The sequence below is a fragment of the Tursiops truncatus genome, chromosome 8 (genome assembly GCF_011762595.2).
Source record: "Tursiops truncatus isolate mTurTru1 chromosome 8, mTurTru1.mat.Y, whole genome shotgun sequence".
In the NCBI taxonomy this organism is placed as follows: Eukaryota; Metazoa; Chordata; class Mammalia; order Artiodactyla; family Delphinidae; genus Tursiops; species Tursiops truncatus.
The window spans coordinates 93019851-93039783 of NC_047041.1; the positions used below are offsets into that span (position 1 = coordinate 93019851).

The 19933-nt window shown below is 55.4% G+C and overlaps 1 protein-coding gene across 2 annotated transcripts in view; it reads left to right on the forward strand.

The window, feature by feature from the left end:
- Positions 1-3826: 3826 nt before the first annotated feature.
- Positions 3827-19933, forward strand: part of CD82 (CD82 molecule) — a 51759-nt gene continuing 35652 nt past the window's right edge. For both annotated transcript variants that reach the window (XM_033860501.2, XM_033860503.2), the window contains exon 1: positions 3827-4185. The gene's annotated coding sequence lies outside the window, so the exon portion shown is untranslated. The remainder of the gene's footprint in view (positions 4186-19933) is intronic.

Consider the following 19933-nt stretch of genomic DNA (forward strand, 5'->3'; position numbering starts at 1 on the left):
AAAAAAAAGAAAGTGGATCCTCAACCTCCAGCTGAATCAGCTGATATTGTCTAGAGCAGAGAGATAAGCCTTCCCCACTGAACGTACCTCAAATGACAGATTTATGGGCTAAATAAATGACTGGGTGGTTTGTTACCTAACAATAGGAAACAGATGCACCACTCTCCCCCATCCCTCTCCTCCTCTTTCCTCCCAGAGCTGTACAAGAGCCTTGGGGCTTTTCCTAGGCCCAGACACCGATGAGACCCTGACACCCATGTTCTTGTCCACAAGGACCTTCAGATCTCCTGCTTTGCCACCTTTGGGGTGGAGCATCTTTGGGAGGCTAGGAACCCCATGGCCATACCCTTTTGAGGTCTTATAACCACCATCTCCCCTACCTCCAGGTTGGCCATTTGACATTTTTTGGCCATGCCATGTGGCTTGAGGGATGTCAGTTCCCCGACCAGCGATTGAACCCAGGCCACAACAGTGAAATCCTGTAACCCTAACCACTAGGCAACCAGGGAACTCCCTAGAGTGGTTCTTCTTGCCCCTTTTCCTGCCTCCAAAACTCCTGGTTTCACCTCTGGAATGGACTGGAGAATTTCCCCAAAGATGGAAGTAATCTCTCACTAGAGGTGGTGGTGCTCTCTGCCTAGAAAAGTGACCGAGGTAAGTCACGGTGAAGCCTGACTCCCGCTGGAAGAGAGGAAATGCTGAAAAACCAACCCAATTTGACATTTCAGTAAATAACTGAGACACACATCTATTCATTGACTGTCCGTTAAGCTCCCAATGTGTGCCCAGCATTTGGCTGGGTGCTGGGAAGACAAAGCTGAATGGCAGCGCCACACACAGACCTGGACAGGAAATCCACCTGTGTCCACCCAAAGCCTGCACCCCACCCTCCTCCTCCATCATGCTTCAGGTATCTAAAAACCTAGAAATCTCTGCCGAAACGGCCCAAGCCCAGTTTTAGGGCTTTTACACAAGCGACTTCTCCAGGTCCATCCGTCTGAGGGTACAACATGGCCCCGTGTGCACCCCTAGAGGGGTGACTTGAGTGGTAGCTATAGGCAAGGTGTGTGGACAGAGTTTGGGCATGTGAGCTGAGGTGTTCACAGGCCTGAGTCCTAGGCTACTTGTGACACAGGACACAGATGGTGCTAGGAAGAGAATTAGGACGGGTGTGCTGAAGACTAGTGTCAGGGCTGACTCACCCCGACACCCACCATGTCCCTGCATAGAATTACAAAGAGTACGAGGATTCTAAATTTCAACATGGCCTCCTTGGTCATTATAAAGAATATTTCTCAAGGCAGGAGAATAGACATATTTTATTTTACAGTCTGTTAAATGTTTAGATATATATGTGGGCCTCGGTTTTCGCTATCAACATTTCAGAGTAGCTCTGTGGTACAGGACCAGTGCCCCAGGCTGTAACTCCTATGGGAAACCCTCTTCTATGGGCTGCAAAGGATGGTGGGAGAGTCTGGCAGAGATTCCAGAAGCTGCCTGCAGACTGCCCTCCATGTTGCCCCAGCTGCCTCCATCTCTAATCTGGAGTGACAGACAGGAAGGGGTGGCAGAAGGGACTCATGTGATCTAATGCCTGCCTGGGGGAAGGGGGGCATTGCTGATGGAATCCAGCTGTTTTGCCACCTGCCAATCACCATCACCAACACCCCCAGCTTGAGGGGAGGGGACCCGGAGCAAGGTAGGAGAGGAAGGTATTTCATGCCCATTTTGCACGGATTGGTTAGGGTGGGAGATGGAGTCCAGGCCAAGACAGAATAGCACTGTGGTTCCCGAAGTATGGTCTCTGGACCCGTAGCATCGACATCATCTAGAGTTTTTTAGGCTCTTGGCCCCTTGCAGGAAAGATGGTGTCCTTCTGTAGGAAGGGCAACAGTATGGGACACTTCTGGGCTTAAAGAACTCCCCAGCCCCACTCCTCCGGCTTGGTGTGGAGATTCTATGAAAGGGACTTTTTACTGGAAAGAAAACATTTATTTACTGAGCATGCACAGTGTGCAAGAGTGGAGAAACACTTCACGAGCACTTCCACATTTAAGCCTCAACAGCCACCCTCGAGATCGCTATTATTTTTATTATCAAGACATCTTTTTTTTTTTTTTTTTGCGGTACGCGGGCCTCTCACCGCCGCGGCCTCTCCCGTTGCGGAGCACAGGCTGCGGATGCGCAGGCTCAGCGGCCGTGGTTCACGGGCCTAGCCGCTCTGCGGCACGTGGGATCTTCCCGGACCGGGGTACGAACCCGCGTCCCCCGCATCGGCAGGCGGACTCTCAACCACTGCGCCACCAGGGAAGCCCCATGATATCCCTTTTAAGGGCTCAGTCTAGAGGCGTTAAGTACCTTCCTTGCCTCGCCTTGGGTCACAAGGCTCCCAGGAGGCTACTTGGTCTGTGTGATTCTCAGAGCACCCTGACTTCTTCACCTTTATGCTAAACAGTGGTTCTCAAACTGAAGTGTGATTCAGAATCACCTTGAAGCCTTGATAAAGCGAACTGCTAGGCTCATCCCCCAGAGTTTCTTACTCAGTAGATCTGGGATGGGGCCCCCAACACACATTCCTAACAAGTTTCCAGATGCTGCTGCTGCTGCGGGTCCAAGGACCTGCTTCGGGAACCACCGTGCTGGGCGGGGATCCAGCTCCCCGCCCTGCTCCACCCATGCAAGACCGGCACAATCAGACCTTCCCCACAATGACGTCCTTGTGAAATGCCAGTGAGATAATGGGAGTGAAAGAGCTTTGTCAGCTGCACAGCTCAATGGCTCTGGTCATAACCCAGGGACCTGAGGCTGGTCCCTGGGGTCTGGGTGTGTGGAGGGCTGGGATGCAGGTGGGGGTACCACAGCCATCCGGAGATCTTTTGCAGCCCATCTTAATTCTGAGCCACTTCTCGAGGGAGAAAGCCAGCTTCTCAGGGATGGACCAGCAGCCCCTGCTGCCCCCCAGCTCATCACCCCATGCCTTCTCCCTTACCTCTGGCAGCCTGCTAGCACTGCCTCAGCAGACGGCTGGTCCGGGCTACTCCTCCAGGGGCCAGTCCAGGCAGGCTGGTGCAGCATCAGGCCTTGTGATTCACGGCCTGGGACTGGGTCCTGCTCACCAGCCTTGTGAGACTCAGGGGCCGTGACTTCCCTTCTCTAAGCCTCAAGTTGCTCATTGGCAACATGGGCGCAACATCTGCACAGAGTTGTGCAAACTCAACGGCCAGTACTTTTAAAGTACGTTTCTAAGCCACAGCTTGGCACACAGCCTGGCCCCTGACGAAAGTTCAATCAGTGGTAGCTGTTAGTATTTTCAAAAAGTGCCTGGGCCCAAGCCACCTCCTGGTAGAGGCCCGGACTTGGAACGCAAACCGCTCCCACGCCGTTCCCCGGTTGCACCCGGATACACCCGCCCCGGAATGCCAGCGTGGGGATCCGGAGGCCTGCCTGCCTCGGGTAGGGTTGCCAGTGTAGGGCAGGGCAAGATTAGGGAGGCGGTGAAGCGAGGAAGGGGCGTTCCTGGGGAGAGGCCTCAAGCTAGGAGGGCCGGGGGCGGGGATAAGCCCGGAGGAGAGGGAGTCGGAGGCGGGGGTGGTGGGAGGGCCTAGGGAAGTGGCCAGCGGCCTGGGAGTAGCGTGGGAAGGCTGAGGGAGGCCGAGGAGGGGCGGGACCATTAGGAAGCGCTGGGAGTGAGGTTTCCCACCCGGCAGGGCTGAGGCTCATGCCCACCCAGACGAGGCTTTATCCGGGCAGGGCCCGGGGCCTGGAGGGGCGCAGAAGACCCGGCCGAGGAGGCAGGCCCAGGGAGGGCCCCATCCACAGGGTGAAGTTGGGTCGTAGCGGGGCGGGGCGAGGGGCGTAGCTCCATCCCCCGCAGGACCCGGGCCGGGGCTGGCCGGTTAGAGCAGGGAGGCCGTAGCGGACAGAGCCCGATCCGGCTGGAAGCCAGTCAACATTCCTGCAGGGTCTTGGGGCGGGGCTGGCGGGCCCAAGTCCGGAGGCCGAGGGGGTGTGTCTGGGGCGTGGCCTCCGGAGGGCGGGGCCTGGCCGAAGCCTCTGCGTTCCCCGAAGACTGCCGGGAGGGGGACGATCGAGCTACTGAACCCAGGGCTGCGCAGTCGGACGCTGACTGGGGCGCGAGCGGGCGACGCCAGGCTTGCAGCGCGGAGCAAAAAGCAGAGCCAGCAGGTGAGAAGGGGGTCGGGGGAGGCCTGCCGGCAACCACGAGCAAAGTTAGTTTTCGTCCCCACTTCCAGAGGCCGCTCGGGCAGTTTTCTCGCAACAAGTGACAGGTCGGGCCAAGAAGGCAGCTGGTGGGTGAGAAGGAGCTTAATTAAGTTCCCAAGTTCTGACCCCCAGTTCTCCGGCTCCTCCGTGCTCCAGCTGTGTGAGCCCGGGCGCGTCCCCCGACCTTGCCCAGGACCTCTCGGGTTCCAGTAAAAGGAGGAGGTTGGACTAGGTGGACTCCGTGTTCTTACTGCCCTTTCTTACTGAAACCCCGGAAGGTGAGGCTGGCAGGTGAGAGCGGACTCAACAGGTATTCGGATTGCGTTGCCCAGACTACGGTTTGTCTCCCTGCAGAGTGACACTGAGCAAAGTGAACTCTCTGCGAGCGTGAAGCGAATTGCTTTAAAGGTCACACTAGTTCCTCGCATGGGACTTGAACCCACAGGCCTGGGAACCGGGGGCAGAGCCGGGGGTGGGGGGTGGGGGTGGGGGGGGTGCCCAAGTCAGGGAGGTTTCAGCCTCCCCTTCCCCCCAGCTCTGAGAGCCTAGTAAGACTTGGGGTGGGAAACTCAGCAGGGCATTTGTCCCCCTCCCAGGGCTTTTCCAAGTGAGCTGGCTTGGGAGGCCCCTGGCGGAAACTAGGGGACAAGTTCTTATCCGGGTGAGTGGGGAAGACAAGGGAAAACCCCGCAAACATTGGGCCCAGAGTCAAGCCCAGAGCCGGGGCTCTTGCTGCATGCCCAGGGTCCCTTCCTTGGGCTGGAGGTTTCTGTCCCTGGTGGCGGTAGGTGCTCTGTGCCAGGCCATAGTAGTTGGGCAGCCTAGTTCAGTGGTCAAGGACTTGGGACCAAATTTGGATTCCACTCCCCCTTCAAACTTCAGTTTCCTCATCTGTTAAATGGGGGTAGTGATGGTACTCAACGGTAGTAGTGAGGACTTAATAGAATAATGTGTATATAGTGCTTAGCAAGGCGCCAGGCACCCAGTGAGGCCTCATTGTATGACAGCTGCGCTGATGTGGATGGGCAGGTGATAGACTGGCTTCCTGCCTGGGAATGAGACTGTTTTTGGAGGGCTGGCTGCAGCTCCTCTTGACCTTGTGAGAGCCAAAACTTGCCACCTGCCACCAGCATCACTTTGTCCGTTTTGGGGTTGGGGAATGTGTCATCTGGACCAAAGAGTAGCTGAGTTTTCAGTAATATTGCTTGCAGTTGTTAGGTGTCCCGTTAAATAAACCTCCAAATGTTTACTTAGCACCTACTATATATTAGATGGAGCTAGGTGATACAAAGGTGAACTAGCCTCTGGGTTCTGCCCTCATTTTGAGTTGCTGACAGTGAGGTCCCCATCCCCACCATGCCTCTGCTGGAGAGGATAACTCACACCCAGAGCTCAAGGCCAGATGAGGTCTCATGGGTTTGTACTGGTCTGGTGGCCAGAATCCAGCTCTTCCATTGCATGCTTGGCTCAGGGTGGAGGTGAGGGCCAGTGTGGGCACCTTGTATCTGTTTGATCAGGGTTGGGCACCGAAGGTGGCTGGCTCCCTGCATCTCCTGGGGAGATGAGCCCTACACTGTGGAACCAGCTGGAAAACACTATGGGACAGTGTTTGACTGAGGGCTGTGCTATGTGGAGGAAACAGCTTGTGTATGTATGGGAGGGTGGTGCTCAGGGCAGGTGAGACACGGGAGAAAGGGAGGTAGTGAGACTTGAACAGGACTTTCTGCCTGGGATCCCAAGTCCTGGTTGGGCTTGGATCAGCTTGGGGCCCCAGACTCCCCTCTCCAAGCATTTGAGTGGCTTAAGATTAGAGTTTGGTCTGGTGGGGAGGGAGAGGGGTCAGTAGGTGTTGCCTGTGAGGGGGGCAGGGAGGAGATGTTCATTTCAAACAGTGCTTAGTAAACATCTACTGGAAAGTCCTCCTACCACCCCTCCACCCCATGTGATGAATGACGGACGATGACACACTGACCCCATCCTTAGTTGCTTACCATGTGGTGAGGAACTTAGACAAGGGGACTGTGATAGGAGATAGATGAAGGGTCAGAGGGATCTTTAGGAAAGCTTCATGGAGGAAGTGGAGTTTTGGGTGGGCCCTAAAGATTGCAAAGGTTTCAGTAGCCACAGCAAATATAGTGTTTTGGGAAGAGGAGGTTGCCGAGGGGAAGGCAAGGAGGTCAGTGTGTTCAGGGGATTTTTTTTTTTCAACCTTGTTTGAAAGTAGCCCACATACTATATAGCAGACACTATGAGCACAGCTCGGTACTTTTACAACCACCAAGACCAGGGTTCAGATCCGATGGGAAAGGGAACCAGAGGGTTCCGGGGATTTTTAGGAAACTGCTAGATTGATCAGTCTGGCTGAAGAGCTGGGACTGTGCAGGGATGCGAAGGGGGAATGGTCGGTTGGATCAACTTGTAGAGGACCTTGAATGCCAAGGTGAGATGTTTGGATTTGATTTGTAGAAAGTGAGGGCCGCTGAAGGTTTCTGAGCAGGGGAGTGACATAGTCAGGGTGGCACTTTTGGAAAGATAGTCTTGCCAGATGCTCTGGGGTGCAGGACCCAGTGGTCAAGGGATAACGAACCGATGGCTGTGATGATGGAGAAGCAGGGGCCTGGGGGGCTTTGGGGATGTCTGCAGCTGGGGGATAGGAAAGACACTGTTGGAGGGGAGGGGGAGCAAGTGTCCCAGTGGGTGCCCTTTGTTTCTTTCGATCCCCCATGGAGCCTAGACCCTGGTGCATAGCGGGTGCTCAAGAAGGTGGCTGGATTGGGTGGGTAAAGGCACTGGGGAGGGTGACAAGTGCTACAGAGTGATAGAGAGGGAGCCGCCCAAGAAGGCTCTGTGTTTGCCCATGAAGGGGAGGCCTCTGGGCCAAGTGAAGGGAACTTGAGCCAGTCAGCAGGGGCTGGGGGGGCGGGAGAGCAGGGCGGCTGGAAAGAGGTACCTGCAGCTCTTCCCTCTCAGTCCCAGCCCAGGGAAGGCCAGGGTGAGAGGTTAGCCAGCGGGATCACAAAGTTCCCACATGCGGCAGGGGGGTGGATTTTGGGTTCCTCCAGGGCTCCTCTGAAGTTTCTGCAATGTGGGGCAGTCCCCTCTCTCTATGGCCTCAGACTTTTGAACCACTTCGTGGAAGCGCCTCACCCCCTTCTCTTACCCTCCAACCCTGGGGATGCAGCCCCTGTTCACCCTGAGGACCAGACAGCCCCTCCTGGCCCAGGGCAGAGCAGCCCCAAGCCCCGAGCCTTCCTTTCGATTTCGAGCATCTGGGGCCAGCGGACTCCCCCTGGTTTGGGCTCAGCTTTGACCCCCTGCTCCAATTCTTTAAACCCACTTCCTCCACCCCACGGGAAACTCAGGGGGCGGTTATGATTTCACGGAAGAATCGAACAGTCAGGAGTTGGCTGTGTGAGAGGCGGGCGGGAGGGAAGAGCCTGGGCCCCTGTGTGCGACAGGCCGGGGCCAGGGTTGGGGGTCCGGTTTAATCTCAGCAGGAACTGCCCTGCCCACCGGCTTCCCCTCCTCTAAGCCTGGATCTGAGGGGCCGGGAGGGAAGCCTGGAGGTAAACATTGGCCGAGCTCCATGCTACACTTGCTTCCCTCTTCCCTTCGGCCCCTGATGCTGCCTGTGAGGAGGCCAGCCACAGGCCCAGGGCCTCTGTGACGGCCCCGCTGGTGTCTGGGGGCTGTCTGGTTCCTGACTCACCCCTGGGGTTCCCCCTACACTGTGGTTTTCCTGTCAGCAGCTGATTCACTCTGTGCTGACATGGAGACGCAGCTGAGGTGAGGGAAGAGGCCTGTCTTCTGGTTCTTAGAGTTAGTTCCAGCTCTTCTGTTTACAGGCTGTGTGACCTTTCATGAGTTCCTTCTCCTCTCTGGGCTTTCCTTCCCTCCTCTGCTAATGGCCTATTCTTTACTTGGCTCTCAGGGGATTCTGTAACCTGGACTCTGTCGTTTGTAAAGTAGGGCACATGTGAGTGCACACACACCACACACACACACACACACACACACACACACACACATACAACACAGGGTCTCAATACAAAGTGGAACTGGACAATTCCACCTCCTAACCTTGCCTGCCCCCCACCTGAAGCACCCTTGTCTACCTTCTGCCTGTCCGCAGATTAGGGAGATGGTACAGCATGGTGGTGAAGAGTTGGACTTGGAGCAAAATCTTGGCCCTGACCATTCCTAGCTACTTGACCCTTTCTGAGCCTCAGTTTCTGAATCTCTAAATTGGGGATAATGATGGTAACTACTTCATAGGGTGACGTGAGGGTAAAACAAAAAAGTGCATGTGTTGGGGCTTCCCTGGTGGCACAGTGGTTGAGAGTCCGCCTGCCGATGCAGGAGACACGGGTTCGTGCCCCGGTCCAGGAAGATCCCACATGCTGCGGAGCGGCTGGGCCCATGAGCCATGGCCGCTGAGCCTGCGCATCCGGAGCCTGTGCTCTGCAACGGGAGAGGGCACAACAGTGAGAGGCCCGCGTACTGCAAAAAAAAAAAAAAAAAAAAAAAAGTGCATGTGAAGCGCTTTGCAATTTTCTACCTACACATGGTGTATCCTCCATGAATGAGAGCTGCTGCTGCCCTTGTTTTCTTCACCTGGCCAGTCTTCAAGGCTTATACTAGGCTGCTTCTCAGGCCCCCAGAGACATTCCCCAGAGCACCAGCCTTCCGTATGGGCCCTCTGTGCCTCTCCAGCGTGTGTGTACGTGCTCCAAGACACCAGTCATTTCCACCTGCGTGGTGCTCTTCCTGGGGGTGGCTGGGTCTCCCCACCGTGACTCTGAGCTTCCTGAGGGGAAGTAGGTCTGAACGTCAGTGGCAGACTTTCTCCAAACCCCCTCCTTTCCCTTCCCCTCTTTCCTCTGCGCTTGCCTACACTGAGAACTTGCCTCTTTGCTGCTGTTTGGTGGCATATGGAGTATCTCTGTGAACCCTCCCAGCCAGGGACTGCCCCATCCATCTCTGTGTCCTGACTCCTGGTACAAGGCCTGGCCCACAGCGGGCACGCAGGAAATGTTGGTTGAATGAATAAGTGATTCTCCTCAGGGTGGCCCAGTAGGACCCAGTTCAGAGCCAGATCCTCGGTGGCTCCTTTTGGCAAAGGCGGAGCTGGGAAGCAGGGTCTAGATGCCCCTGCCTTGCCCTTCAGGCCTGCCCGTCCCGTGCCTGCAACCGGGGTCCAGGGAGGTGGGAATGGTGTGGCTGGCCTGGGATTTCTTCGGCCCGGGCTCTGGCTTCCCTCATGAGGCCCAGCCTTTCCCCTCCTGAGAGGGGAAGAGCCCAACTTCCTCCAGCCCCAGCCTTGTGGGAGCCACTCTGGCCCTTAGTGAAGCCCGACTCAGCCAGAAAAGGCACGTTCAAGTCAGCAGTTATTTGTGGAAGGTGTTCCTGCCCCGTGAGGCGTGGGCGCAGGGCTGGGGGATGGGAGGATGCCCTCCAGAAGGCCCACCCCTGACATTATCCCTGGAGACCACCAGGTGGGCAGCTCTGGGGGGCCCCGCCACTCTCTCCTCTGGCTTCTTTCCTGGAAGTGGGAGCTTCTGCCTTTCTTTGGGCCCCACCCCTGACTTTCCCTTCTGTGTCAAGAGGTGATCTGGGGTGGGAGTTCCTGAAGATTCTGGACCTAGGCTCATAGGACCCATGCAGAAAAGTGGACGAAGTGCCGGAAGCTGGGCATTAGGAAGCCTGGGTTCGGCTCCTGGCTCTGCTGTGACGTTGCAGAGTGAGCTGCTCCAGGGGAGTGACCTCCTAGGCCAGTTTGCTTACTCCTCAGGCAGAAATGCTCCAGAAGCCTGCCTGGGGTCCAGCTGGCCCTGGCCCAGGAGAGTGGAGGACGAACCATAGGCAATGTCGTGGACTCTGGAATCAAAGTGCCCAGGGATGCTCATTTCTGCCTCTGCTCTTTACCTGCTGGGTGAGACCTTAGGCAAGTGTCTTAACCCCTGTGTACATCAGTTTCAGCATCTAACATGGAGTTGGTTATAACACTTACTTCATAGGGTTGTTTGAAAATGATACGAATCAGCGTACATGAAGCATTTGTGAGACGTGCCTGGCACATAGTGCTTTATATGGACCAGATGTTTTGGATAGCGTTGCTGTTATTAATAGGAAGCAGGATTTAAGTCTTTGGGGGCAGTCTTTGGTGAATGGCTTGAGTCTGGGAATTTGGAGCCCTGGGTTCTGATCCCAGCTCATCCTTTACTTGCCATGTGACCTTGGGCAAGTTGCAGCCCTTTTTGGGCTGCAAAACTCTATTATCCTGCATTTGCTGCACTTGGCTATTGTGAGACAGGCACATGTGATATCACAGTGCGGAGCTGCAGGGTTTTATTCAGGGAAAGGACTTCTGGGTGCCCAGCCTGTTCTCCTGCCCTGAGACAGCCACAGTAGGTGGGCAGGTGTCCACACTGTCACAGAGGTACTGCAGACACAGAACGACAGGGCAGCCCCCCACAATGGCACTCAACAAGGCTAAAAAGTAGGTGAAACATTTAAGTATACACATAATGGGATTATCTAGATCATATTACAGACTTTTTTTTTTTTTACTTTTCCCCATTTTCTGAATCTTCTGCAGTAAGCCCATATTATTTTTATGCTCCAGAAAGAAAGAAAGAACACACTTATACAATAAAGCTATCAAAAAACGTACTATAAATATTTAAACAAAAATGCATTATACGAACGTGGGATCATATTGAAGTTCTTGTTGTTGTCAACAAATCATATTTATTTCAAAAGGGGGTCGGGTGTTGGTTTGAAGTGAATGTCAATTTGTCAAGCCTCAGAAGACTGAGGGAGTGTCTTTGGAGGGAGACAAGAGTCAGATTCTGAATGGGATCATAATCCTAGTTCCATTGTGGTGGACACACCCCAAGTGCCGCCTGGTGTTTAGAAAGCTTTTCAACAGTCCTTGACGCCGACGGGCTTGCTTTCTTCACGCGTAAAATGGGGATAATAATAATACATAACTCAGAGCGGTGCTGTGAGGGTTAAAGGAGCTTCACACTTGTTTAAGTTGCGAGGGAAGCCCTCTTCTTCTGAATTTGGAACCAAGTGAAAAGAACAGTCGACAAAGATAGAGCTCCAAAGGAAGCCCCGAGAACGTGGCTTTAGATCCAGTCCCCAGAGGACTGGCTAACCGTCTGCCCTGGAACTGGCAGAGTTCCGGTCCGGTCACAGGCAACTCTGAACAGGGGCCAGGCTCCCTGCAGGGGCTGGTATTATGCAGAGGAGCAGCCCGGAATGGACGCTGCCTGCGGGCAGCCGCCGAGCGTGCCCAGTACGTCTCCCAGATGAACCAATCAGATAACCCACTGCTGGGGTCCTGGCCTGAAGTGAAGAAGTGGGTGGAGCGAGGCCAGAGGTGTTCTCCCTGTAGAGGTCCCTCCTCAGGGAAACCAGTGGAGAGAGAAATATGTGTTCCTCCTCATAAGTACAAGGCGCTTCCAGCGATGCCTGGTAGGCAAACACTCAATGTTAATTTGACGTTGCTAACAATAATGGTAGCAATGAGTAATTCTACTACTGAAGTTGGAAAATTACTCTCCCACCCACTGTCTTAGGATATGGAACATTAGAATGTTGTTGCAACGGGACATGATGAGACGTCCTCATTTATAAAGGAAATAGAAACTCAGTGGGGCTGGGGGATGACAGATTTGTCTGAGATCCCACCGCAAATGAGTGGGTGGCTAGCTAGGCCCTGGGTCACTGACGGTCACGTAGGCAAGTCACCTCCCTGACGCTTTGACCTCTCTGAACTCACAGCAGAGGAGTAACTGCGGCAGGAGGCTGTGTCATTCAGGGGCTCTCAAATGCCCCTCTGATCCCCTCTCTCACTAGTTTCGGTGAGGATTAAATGAGATAATGGCTCTGGGTAACATGCTTAGTGGTGGGCCCAGCACGTAAAACTCCTTCCATACAAGCCAGAGGTTGATGAGGGTGATAGTGATGAACGAACGCTGCGCCTTCCACCCCTTTGAGGAAATGACAGAGTCCTCCTCCCCAAAGACCGAGGTCCCCGGTCTGGAGTAAAGGAGCTTTCCAGGGCTGTTTGGAGATCTGGGGGTCAGGAGGGCCTTAGGCCTCTATGGGCCTGGTCCTCTATAAGACAGTCTGAGCCCAGCCTCAACCTGGGTGCTTTTGACTTAGCATGAGGGCAAAGATGGAGCCTCGTGACTAGAGTCACAAGGTCGTAGTCTTGTGAGCAGCATTACAGTTCATTGAGTCAACCTACCTACTCAGTCCGATCCCACGGACAACATTCAGCCTTTGCTCGCACACCTCAAGGCTTGGAGAGCTCACTACCTTTCATGTCTGGGCATATCTGACTCTTAAAAAATATTGTGTAGAATTTGAACAAACCCACTCTCCCTTGACTTGTTGGTCCTGATCATGCTTTGGGGACCACTTGGGGACCATGTGGAGTACGAAGGCTCTCTGGGTGTGGGGGAGGGTAACCAGACCTCCCTTGTAGCGCCCCGCCCCACCCTCAGGCCAGAAAGAGACATTTCTGTCAACTTTTTGTTGTTGTTTATTTTGCTAATTTTTATTGGAGCATAGTTGATTTACAATGTTGTGTTAGTGAATCAGTTATACATATACCCACTCTTTTTTAGATTCTTTCCCCATTTTGGTCATTACAGAGTGTTGAGCACTGTTCCCTGTGCAATACAGTAGGTTCCTGCGAGCTATCTATTTTATACATTGTAGTGTGTGTATGTCAATCCCAATCCATTTCTGTCAACTTTTTTAAAAAGGCTTCATCTCTACCTGGACCAATGGACCCTTTAAAAAAAGGCCCATTGAAGACATAGTTTTGTGGGAAAAGTTGGAGGGTGAAGAACAGATGCAAAGGAGGAAATAACCGCTCAGAGATGTCCTGCGAACAGTTTGGTGTTCACACAAACACACACACACACACACACACACACACACACACACACACGATTGGGATCATACCCTATGAACCACTTCCTGTGCTGCCACTTTTAGGTTGACATTGTAGAGGGAGGATTTTTCCACGTTATTCAATATTCTTCCACAGCGTGTTTCCCGGCTCCCTAGTATCATACCACGTGGATCTGCCGTGACCCAGTTAAGCATTCCCCTGCTGTTGCACACTTAGGCTGTTTAGAATTTTTCATTAGTACCCACATTGCTATAGTGACCAGCTGGTCCGTACGTCTGTTTTGTTCTCAACTTTAATGATCTTCACAGACTGAATTCTTCGAAGTGGCTGTCTCGTCAGATGGTTTTTAAACTCAAGGTCCAAGGACCAGATGCTTGGGAGAAAGCCCTTTCCCTGATACGCACCAGCGTGTACCCGCACATGTCGCTCCAGCTCTCCTGGGGCGAGAGGCACTGTCCGTCCCTCTGTGCTGATTAGCAAGCTCACGGAGGGAAGGGGGCAGGCTCTTGGGGCGTGTGTGGGTGCACAGGAGTCAGACAGAAAGAGAAAGACAGATGTGGAGGAGCTGTTCCTCCTCCACTGTAGTCTGACTTTGGACCCTCCTCCTCTCCGGGAGCCTGCGGTGTCATTAACTAATTATGGGATCTTTACTCTTTAATGACCTCTCTCCATGGTGACTCCTTCCTCCCCAACAGCCTTCTGGGAGCCAGGGAAAGTGAGATGAGTCGGTAGGAGGAGGTTTCTCTGGAGTAGGGCTGGGGGGGTCATGGGCTGGCGCAGTGGTTCTCAAACCCTGATATACCTCAGAGTCTCCTGGAGGGTTTGTTAAAGCACAGATCATACCCCCAGAGTTTCTGGTTCCATTGGTCTGGGGCGCAGCCTACGAATGTGTGTTGCTAACATGTTCCCAGGAGATGCTGCTGCTCTGGGTGTGGGACCACACTTTGAGAACCAATGGAGTAGTGGATTGGGGCAGGGGAGGCTGTGTAGTGAATTTCAGCTCCTGGGGCTGCTGCCCGTAGGAACCTTGCCTTGTTTAATAAAGGCTTGTGTGAGATCTGAACTCACCTTCCCCCTACCCCTTCTCCAGTATGCACTCTCCAGTAGCCATGTGCAAGAGGATAAGATGATTACCACCATCCCCATTTTACAGAAAGGAAAACTGAGGCTCTGACAGGCGATCTGATAGATCCAGGGATGCTCTGAAAGCCGGCAGGAGCGCTAATACAGGACCCCTGGCCTTGTCACCTCTCCCTGCTCCTCCTGAATCTCATTCCCCACCCGCCCCCCGCCCCCCCAACACACACACACACACTCTCTGGGCTTACCTCATGCAGGTGTGATGCAGGAGCAGAGGTGCCTTCCCTGAACCCTGTGCCTGCCCTGGGGGACTCCAAGTGAGGGGGCTGGGAAGGCAGGTTCCCCATCATCTCTGAGCCAGGGTCTTGCTCTGCTTTTTACCCCCACTAACCATTCAGCAACGTGATCTTCTTCCGAGATCTAGTGTTCTCCAGCCAGTTCATGTTCCCAGTTATTGTTCTGGGCCACTTTTCCGGGAGGCTAGAAACTTTCTCTGGTTGAGCCTGGGCACTGTGTGGTGGGCACAGCAGAGGGAGGGGAGAGAACGCTCACCTGTTGAGCATCTGATGTGTGCCAGGCCCGGCCCTGGGCACTTTGCAGCCGTGATGTCAGGTCATCCTCCCAGCAGCACCCTCCCCCCAGCAGAGGTTATCATCAGCCCCCATTTACAGATGAGGGAACTGAGTCTCCCAGGGCTGAAATGACTTGCCCAACGTCACAGCTGAAGGAGGCAGAGCTGGGCTTTCAGTTCCAAACTCCAAGGCTGGGCCCCCTGGTCTGGAGTGGCAGCGGATCCTGGACGGAAGGAACTGGGATGTGGGGGACTCAGGCTGTGCTCCACCACCATCCATGCAAAGAGGGTCAGCCCGAGGGGCAGGGCTCCCCTGGGACTCAGGGTCTTGCAGTGGGAGGACCCTGGCCCAGCCACTAGGAGACCCAGTTCAAATCATACTTCATTCACCTCAGAATGATACCTTATGCTTTATAGCTTTTAGCAGTGGACATTCTCTCACGTACTTACTCCTGCAAGCCTCCCAGCACCTTATGAAATAGGCAGGGAGGGTATTATTACTGAGCCCATTTTACAGATCACGACAGAGGCTGTGAGTGAGCTGCCCAGGATCCTACAGCTGAGGAGGGGATAGAGCCAGGACTTGAATCTGTGTTGTCTTTGCTCCCCGTCCTGAGGCTGGTCCGTCACCCCAAGCGGCATCCTCAGTAAGGAGGGAGAACTCTGGGCTCCTCTATTCTCAGCTCAGGATTGTGGATCCCAGGGCTCTTAGTTGGGGGGGTGGCTCTTGGGTGCCAGGGGCCCAGGACCCCGGGAAAGGCTGGCCGGAGATCCTCACTCTGGGCCAGAGACCTTGGGGAAGGAAGATAGGGTGGTCCAGGCTGCCCCTGTTACCGGTTCCTGCCCAGACCTGGACATTTGAGGTCCCTGGTGGGAAGGGGGGTCTGGCCACAGTCCCCCTCCCACCTCAGCTCCTGGTTGCTCTGAGGACTGTGCCTGCCCTCCAGATACACGATACAGAATTTTCCAGCCTCTCAGGCCTCAGTGCCCCTGCCCTGTGGTTCAGCCTGAATGCCCTCAGCTCATCCCTTATCTCCTGATCTGCATCTTCCTTGTCCCTCCAGACCCAGTTCTAGCCGCCTTCTTCCCTGTGGCCAAGCCAACTCAACTGTCTTGGGTTCTGTCCAATGAGTAAACTGGCTAACAGGGTTAGATAACTCACCAGGGTGGCCATGAGAGCAGGGACTGTGGTTCCATTGGGCCCAAGCCCTGGGGGGTCTGCCAGGCTGGCAGGGTTCAGGGCGCTGGGTCTGCATGGGCTGGGGACAGCTGAGTCCCTCAGGGTCAGCCTCAGACCTGTGACTCATACTTTGGCCCCCCTCCCCCCCGCCCCACCCGAGCAAGCCACTTCTCTTCTCTAACCACTGGCTTCTTTATAAAAATAAGAAAGCTGTCTTCCTCACCAACCACTGTGAGGCTGGCGTGAGATGCAATATGCAAAACACCTGCCGCTGATGTCTCGTGGGTTCCAGGTGCTCGGGAAGCGCAGCTCCCTCCCCTTGCCTGCAGTCAGCTTGGGTTTCATTCCTCCTCCACCCACCCAGTCCCCTGGGATGGGTGTCTGGTTGGGCATTGGTGTCAGGCCTGAACTCTATCTTCTCTAGCTGGGAGGTATTCGAGGCAGATAACAGGGGAAGGATTGGGCAGAGGGACAGAATTAGCTCCAAACAGGCTCTGCCAGCCTCACGTTGTGAGCCTGGGCACAGTACCTCCTGAGCCTCAGTTTCCAGGTCTGTGGAGGGGGCATACGCCTGTGACCTGTGTTCTCAGGGTCACACAGGGCTTCCTGGGAGAGCTGGAGGAGTGGGGGTGGGAATCCAGGTGACCTGAAGTGCTGCGTGCTCCCTCGCAGGAGCCTGGAGTCCGGCCAGTCCCAGTTCATTTCCATGTCTGCTTTCCTGCTGCGACACAGACAGCCCCCTTTCCCTCTGGCCACCTGGAGGCTCACCAGGCTGCTGTGCTCTTGGCTCTGGGCCTGGCGTACGGGGTCACCATCCGTCTGGACTCGTTTCTTCCTGTGCAGCTCAGGGAGCCGGCCCAGGCCTGAAGGCCTGCCTGACTCAAGGTCCCTGCGCTGAGAACTCTCAGAACCCCACCCCTGGCCCCTGGGGCTCACCGGGGGCACAGACCCCTTCCAGTAGGACCAAGCCCCTTTCCTTTCCGTTTCTGTCTGTCTGCACACACCCCTCCTACCTCTCTATGGCCTGGAACCTTCTCACGGTGATAATAATCACCATGGTTCCCTTTGTTGTGCTGGAGCATTCTGACTCCTCAAGCCTGTCTCCTCCCTGTAAGGTAGGAGTGAATTGCTGTCATCCCAGAGAGGGGAAAGGACTTTTCACAGCCCGCAGTGGGGACTCACGACCTCTCTGCCCAGCCCCGTCCCCCAGCCCTCAGTGTAGGCACGCCCCTGGAGTTGGGAGTGGGAAGTGGGTTGAGAGGAGGCGAGGGTGGCGGAGTCCTAGGTCTCCAGGGTTGCAGGGGCAGTATCCCTGCTTCTGGGGCTGGCGTAGGGACTGTCCCCATTGCTGAGGGAGGGAAGTTGAGGTTTAAGGGAGAGGAATGAGATAGTGAGGACCTGGCTGGGCTTTGCTCTTTCCTCCCCAGGGCTTGAGTTGGGGGGATTCCATGGGGCTGTGTGGGACCTGGGTACTCACTGTGCCTTAGGCGCTGCGGGCTGAGGTCAAGTCCCTCACCCTGTCTCAGCTCCCGTAGGGCCTGGGAGTGGCTCCAGCACCTTTCTGGTGATAAAGACCCAGCCTGCTCACGAGTCTCCGGAGGGGCGCGCGCGCGTGTTTGTGTGTGTGTGTGTGTGTGTGTGTGACGGGGTGGGTGTGTGTGTGTGTGACGGGGTGGGTGTGTGTGTGTGTGACGGGGTGGGTGTGTTTGTCCAGGCACCGCTTGGCGCTCCCAGAATCTGGGGGAGGCCAAGGCTAAGAAGAATGGTCTGCGGAAGGAATGGGCCATTGTTGGAGACTGGGGGCGGAGGGTGGTGAACAGCCCGGGTGGGCTGCAGGGCAGAGCTGGGCTGGCTCCCAGGGTGGGGTCCTGCCTGGGCCAGCAAGGCCTGCGTGCCAGGTGAGCTTTTGCTTCAGGCCCCCCCGGGGGCTTCCCGTGGAGACCAGAGAGGGCCTGAGGTCTGTGGGCTGGAGCCCTGGCTACACGGGAGGCTCCCTTCACCTGGGATCTGTCTGTCCTTCTCTGCCTGCCATTCTCTGTCTCTCTTCCCTCATCTCTGCCTCTGCCTCTCTCACTCTCCCCTGCCTCTCTTTTTACCTGCCTCACAGCCAATGCCCCCTTCAGTCTCCCATGCCTCTGAAGCCAGAGCATCCCTGGAGGTGTAGCAGGTGTTGAGGCCCAAGGCCACCCTGGCTGAGCCCAGTCTAGGGGAGCTGGAGCCATCCCAGCCCCGCTCCTTAGCAATCCCTGAGGACCCAAGAGGCCCAGGGAGCCCTGGACAGGGATCCCTGACAGGCTGTGCTGGTCTCCTCTGTGACCCGCTTTCCTGCCCCAACTGCCAGGTGTCCGGGTGGGTTAAACGGCCGCCGCTCTGCCTGGGAACTTGGGGCTTGGGCTCTGCCTGCCATGTGGGAGGTGCAGCCCTTCCTCCCAGCCCCGGAGGGCCTGGACCCCTGCAGCTGACTGTGGAAATGGGGCCCCCGGGCCACCCCTTGCTGGAGCCAGGTGCCCGCCACGGGGAGGATTGGCTGTGCTGGAGTCTGGGCCCTGTGTCTGGAGTGAGTGCCCTGGGTGCTCTGAGGCCCTCAGGATATGAGAGGGAGAGGCCTGAGAGCTGGTCTCAGAAACAGGGAGGGATGGACAGAGGGGAAGGCTGGAGGAAGCCACCAGCAGAGAGAGGGACAGGTACAGAGGGGAAGAGACTGGGGAGGCGGAGGGACTGAAGGACAGAGTGGGGAGGGCCCAGAGGCCCTGCGGTGCCCCCTCCTCCCCTGGCCAAGTGGCCTCTATCTGGGTCTCAGGTGGAAGACCCCCTCTACCCCCTACCCTGCACCTCCAAATTCTTGGAGTTACAGACCTGCCCTTGCCCTCCTCGCTCTCCATCTTTTCTGTGTTTTCCCCCAGGACCTATGAGAGAAAACGTACCTGTGTATACCTGTGTGTGCAGCACTTTGCCTTTACTGTGTCTCACTCACCTCCCTCTCTGTCTGTCTCTCTCTCATCAAATGTCCCCAAAGCCAGAATAGCTCTTAAGCTTAGAAAGGTGCTGAGAAGTACAGCTTGGGAAGTAGGAAGTATTAGCCCATTTTACAGATGAGGGAACTGAGGCTCAGAAAAGTTAAGTGACAGTGATGGGTAGACAGAGCCAGGGTTTGAACCCACATCTGTCCGATGCCCACCCTAACTACTCATGCCAAGATGATTGGGGCTGCCAGATGGTGCTCCATGAGCGTCTGTGCAGGGGGATGCTCTGGGAAGGCTGCTCGGAGGAGGTGGCATCTCAGGGGCCCCATCTCTTCCTTCCTGAACCCAGGATCTGGAGGGTGTGTGCTGTGACTGCTGCCATGTGAGGTCCCTGATTAGAGCCCCCCTCCTTCTCCCTAATCACCCTGCCACCCTGCGGAGGGCCCACACCCAGCTCCCAGCCTCCCCACACCCAGCTCCCAGCCTCCGTCTCCGCAGCCCTGACCCAGAGGGTAACCCTTTGTTAGCCACCTGTGCCCAGCTGGCCAGGCCCCGGGATGGGTGTGTGAGCTGGTCCCTGATGCCTAGTGCCTTCCCAGAGTGTCTTCAGTTGGCTGGGTCTGGAGGCTGTGTTGTGAAACCCAGTTAATGTAGGTTGGGCCTTGGTGAGGTTATTTTAATTACGTATCATTTATAACTTCATTTCTGCAGGCAGTGCAGCATGACAGTAATGCTCAGGGGCTCTGGGTCAGGTTTTGGGGTTCAACTCCCAGCCCTGTGGTCTGTGTAACCATGGGCAAGTCCCTTCACCCTGAGTCTCAGTTTCTTCAACTGTGAAATGGGGTTAAAAGCAGTACTTACCTCATAGGGTCATTGCAAGGACAAAGTAAGCCACGTGAAGTGCTTAGCACAATCTCTGGCAAATAGTAACTGTAAAAACATTGACTTTTGTTATTATCGAATACTGAGGGCTGTGTTCT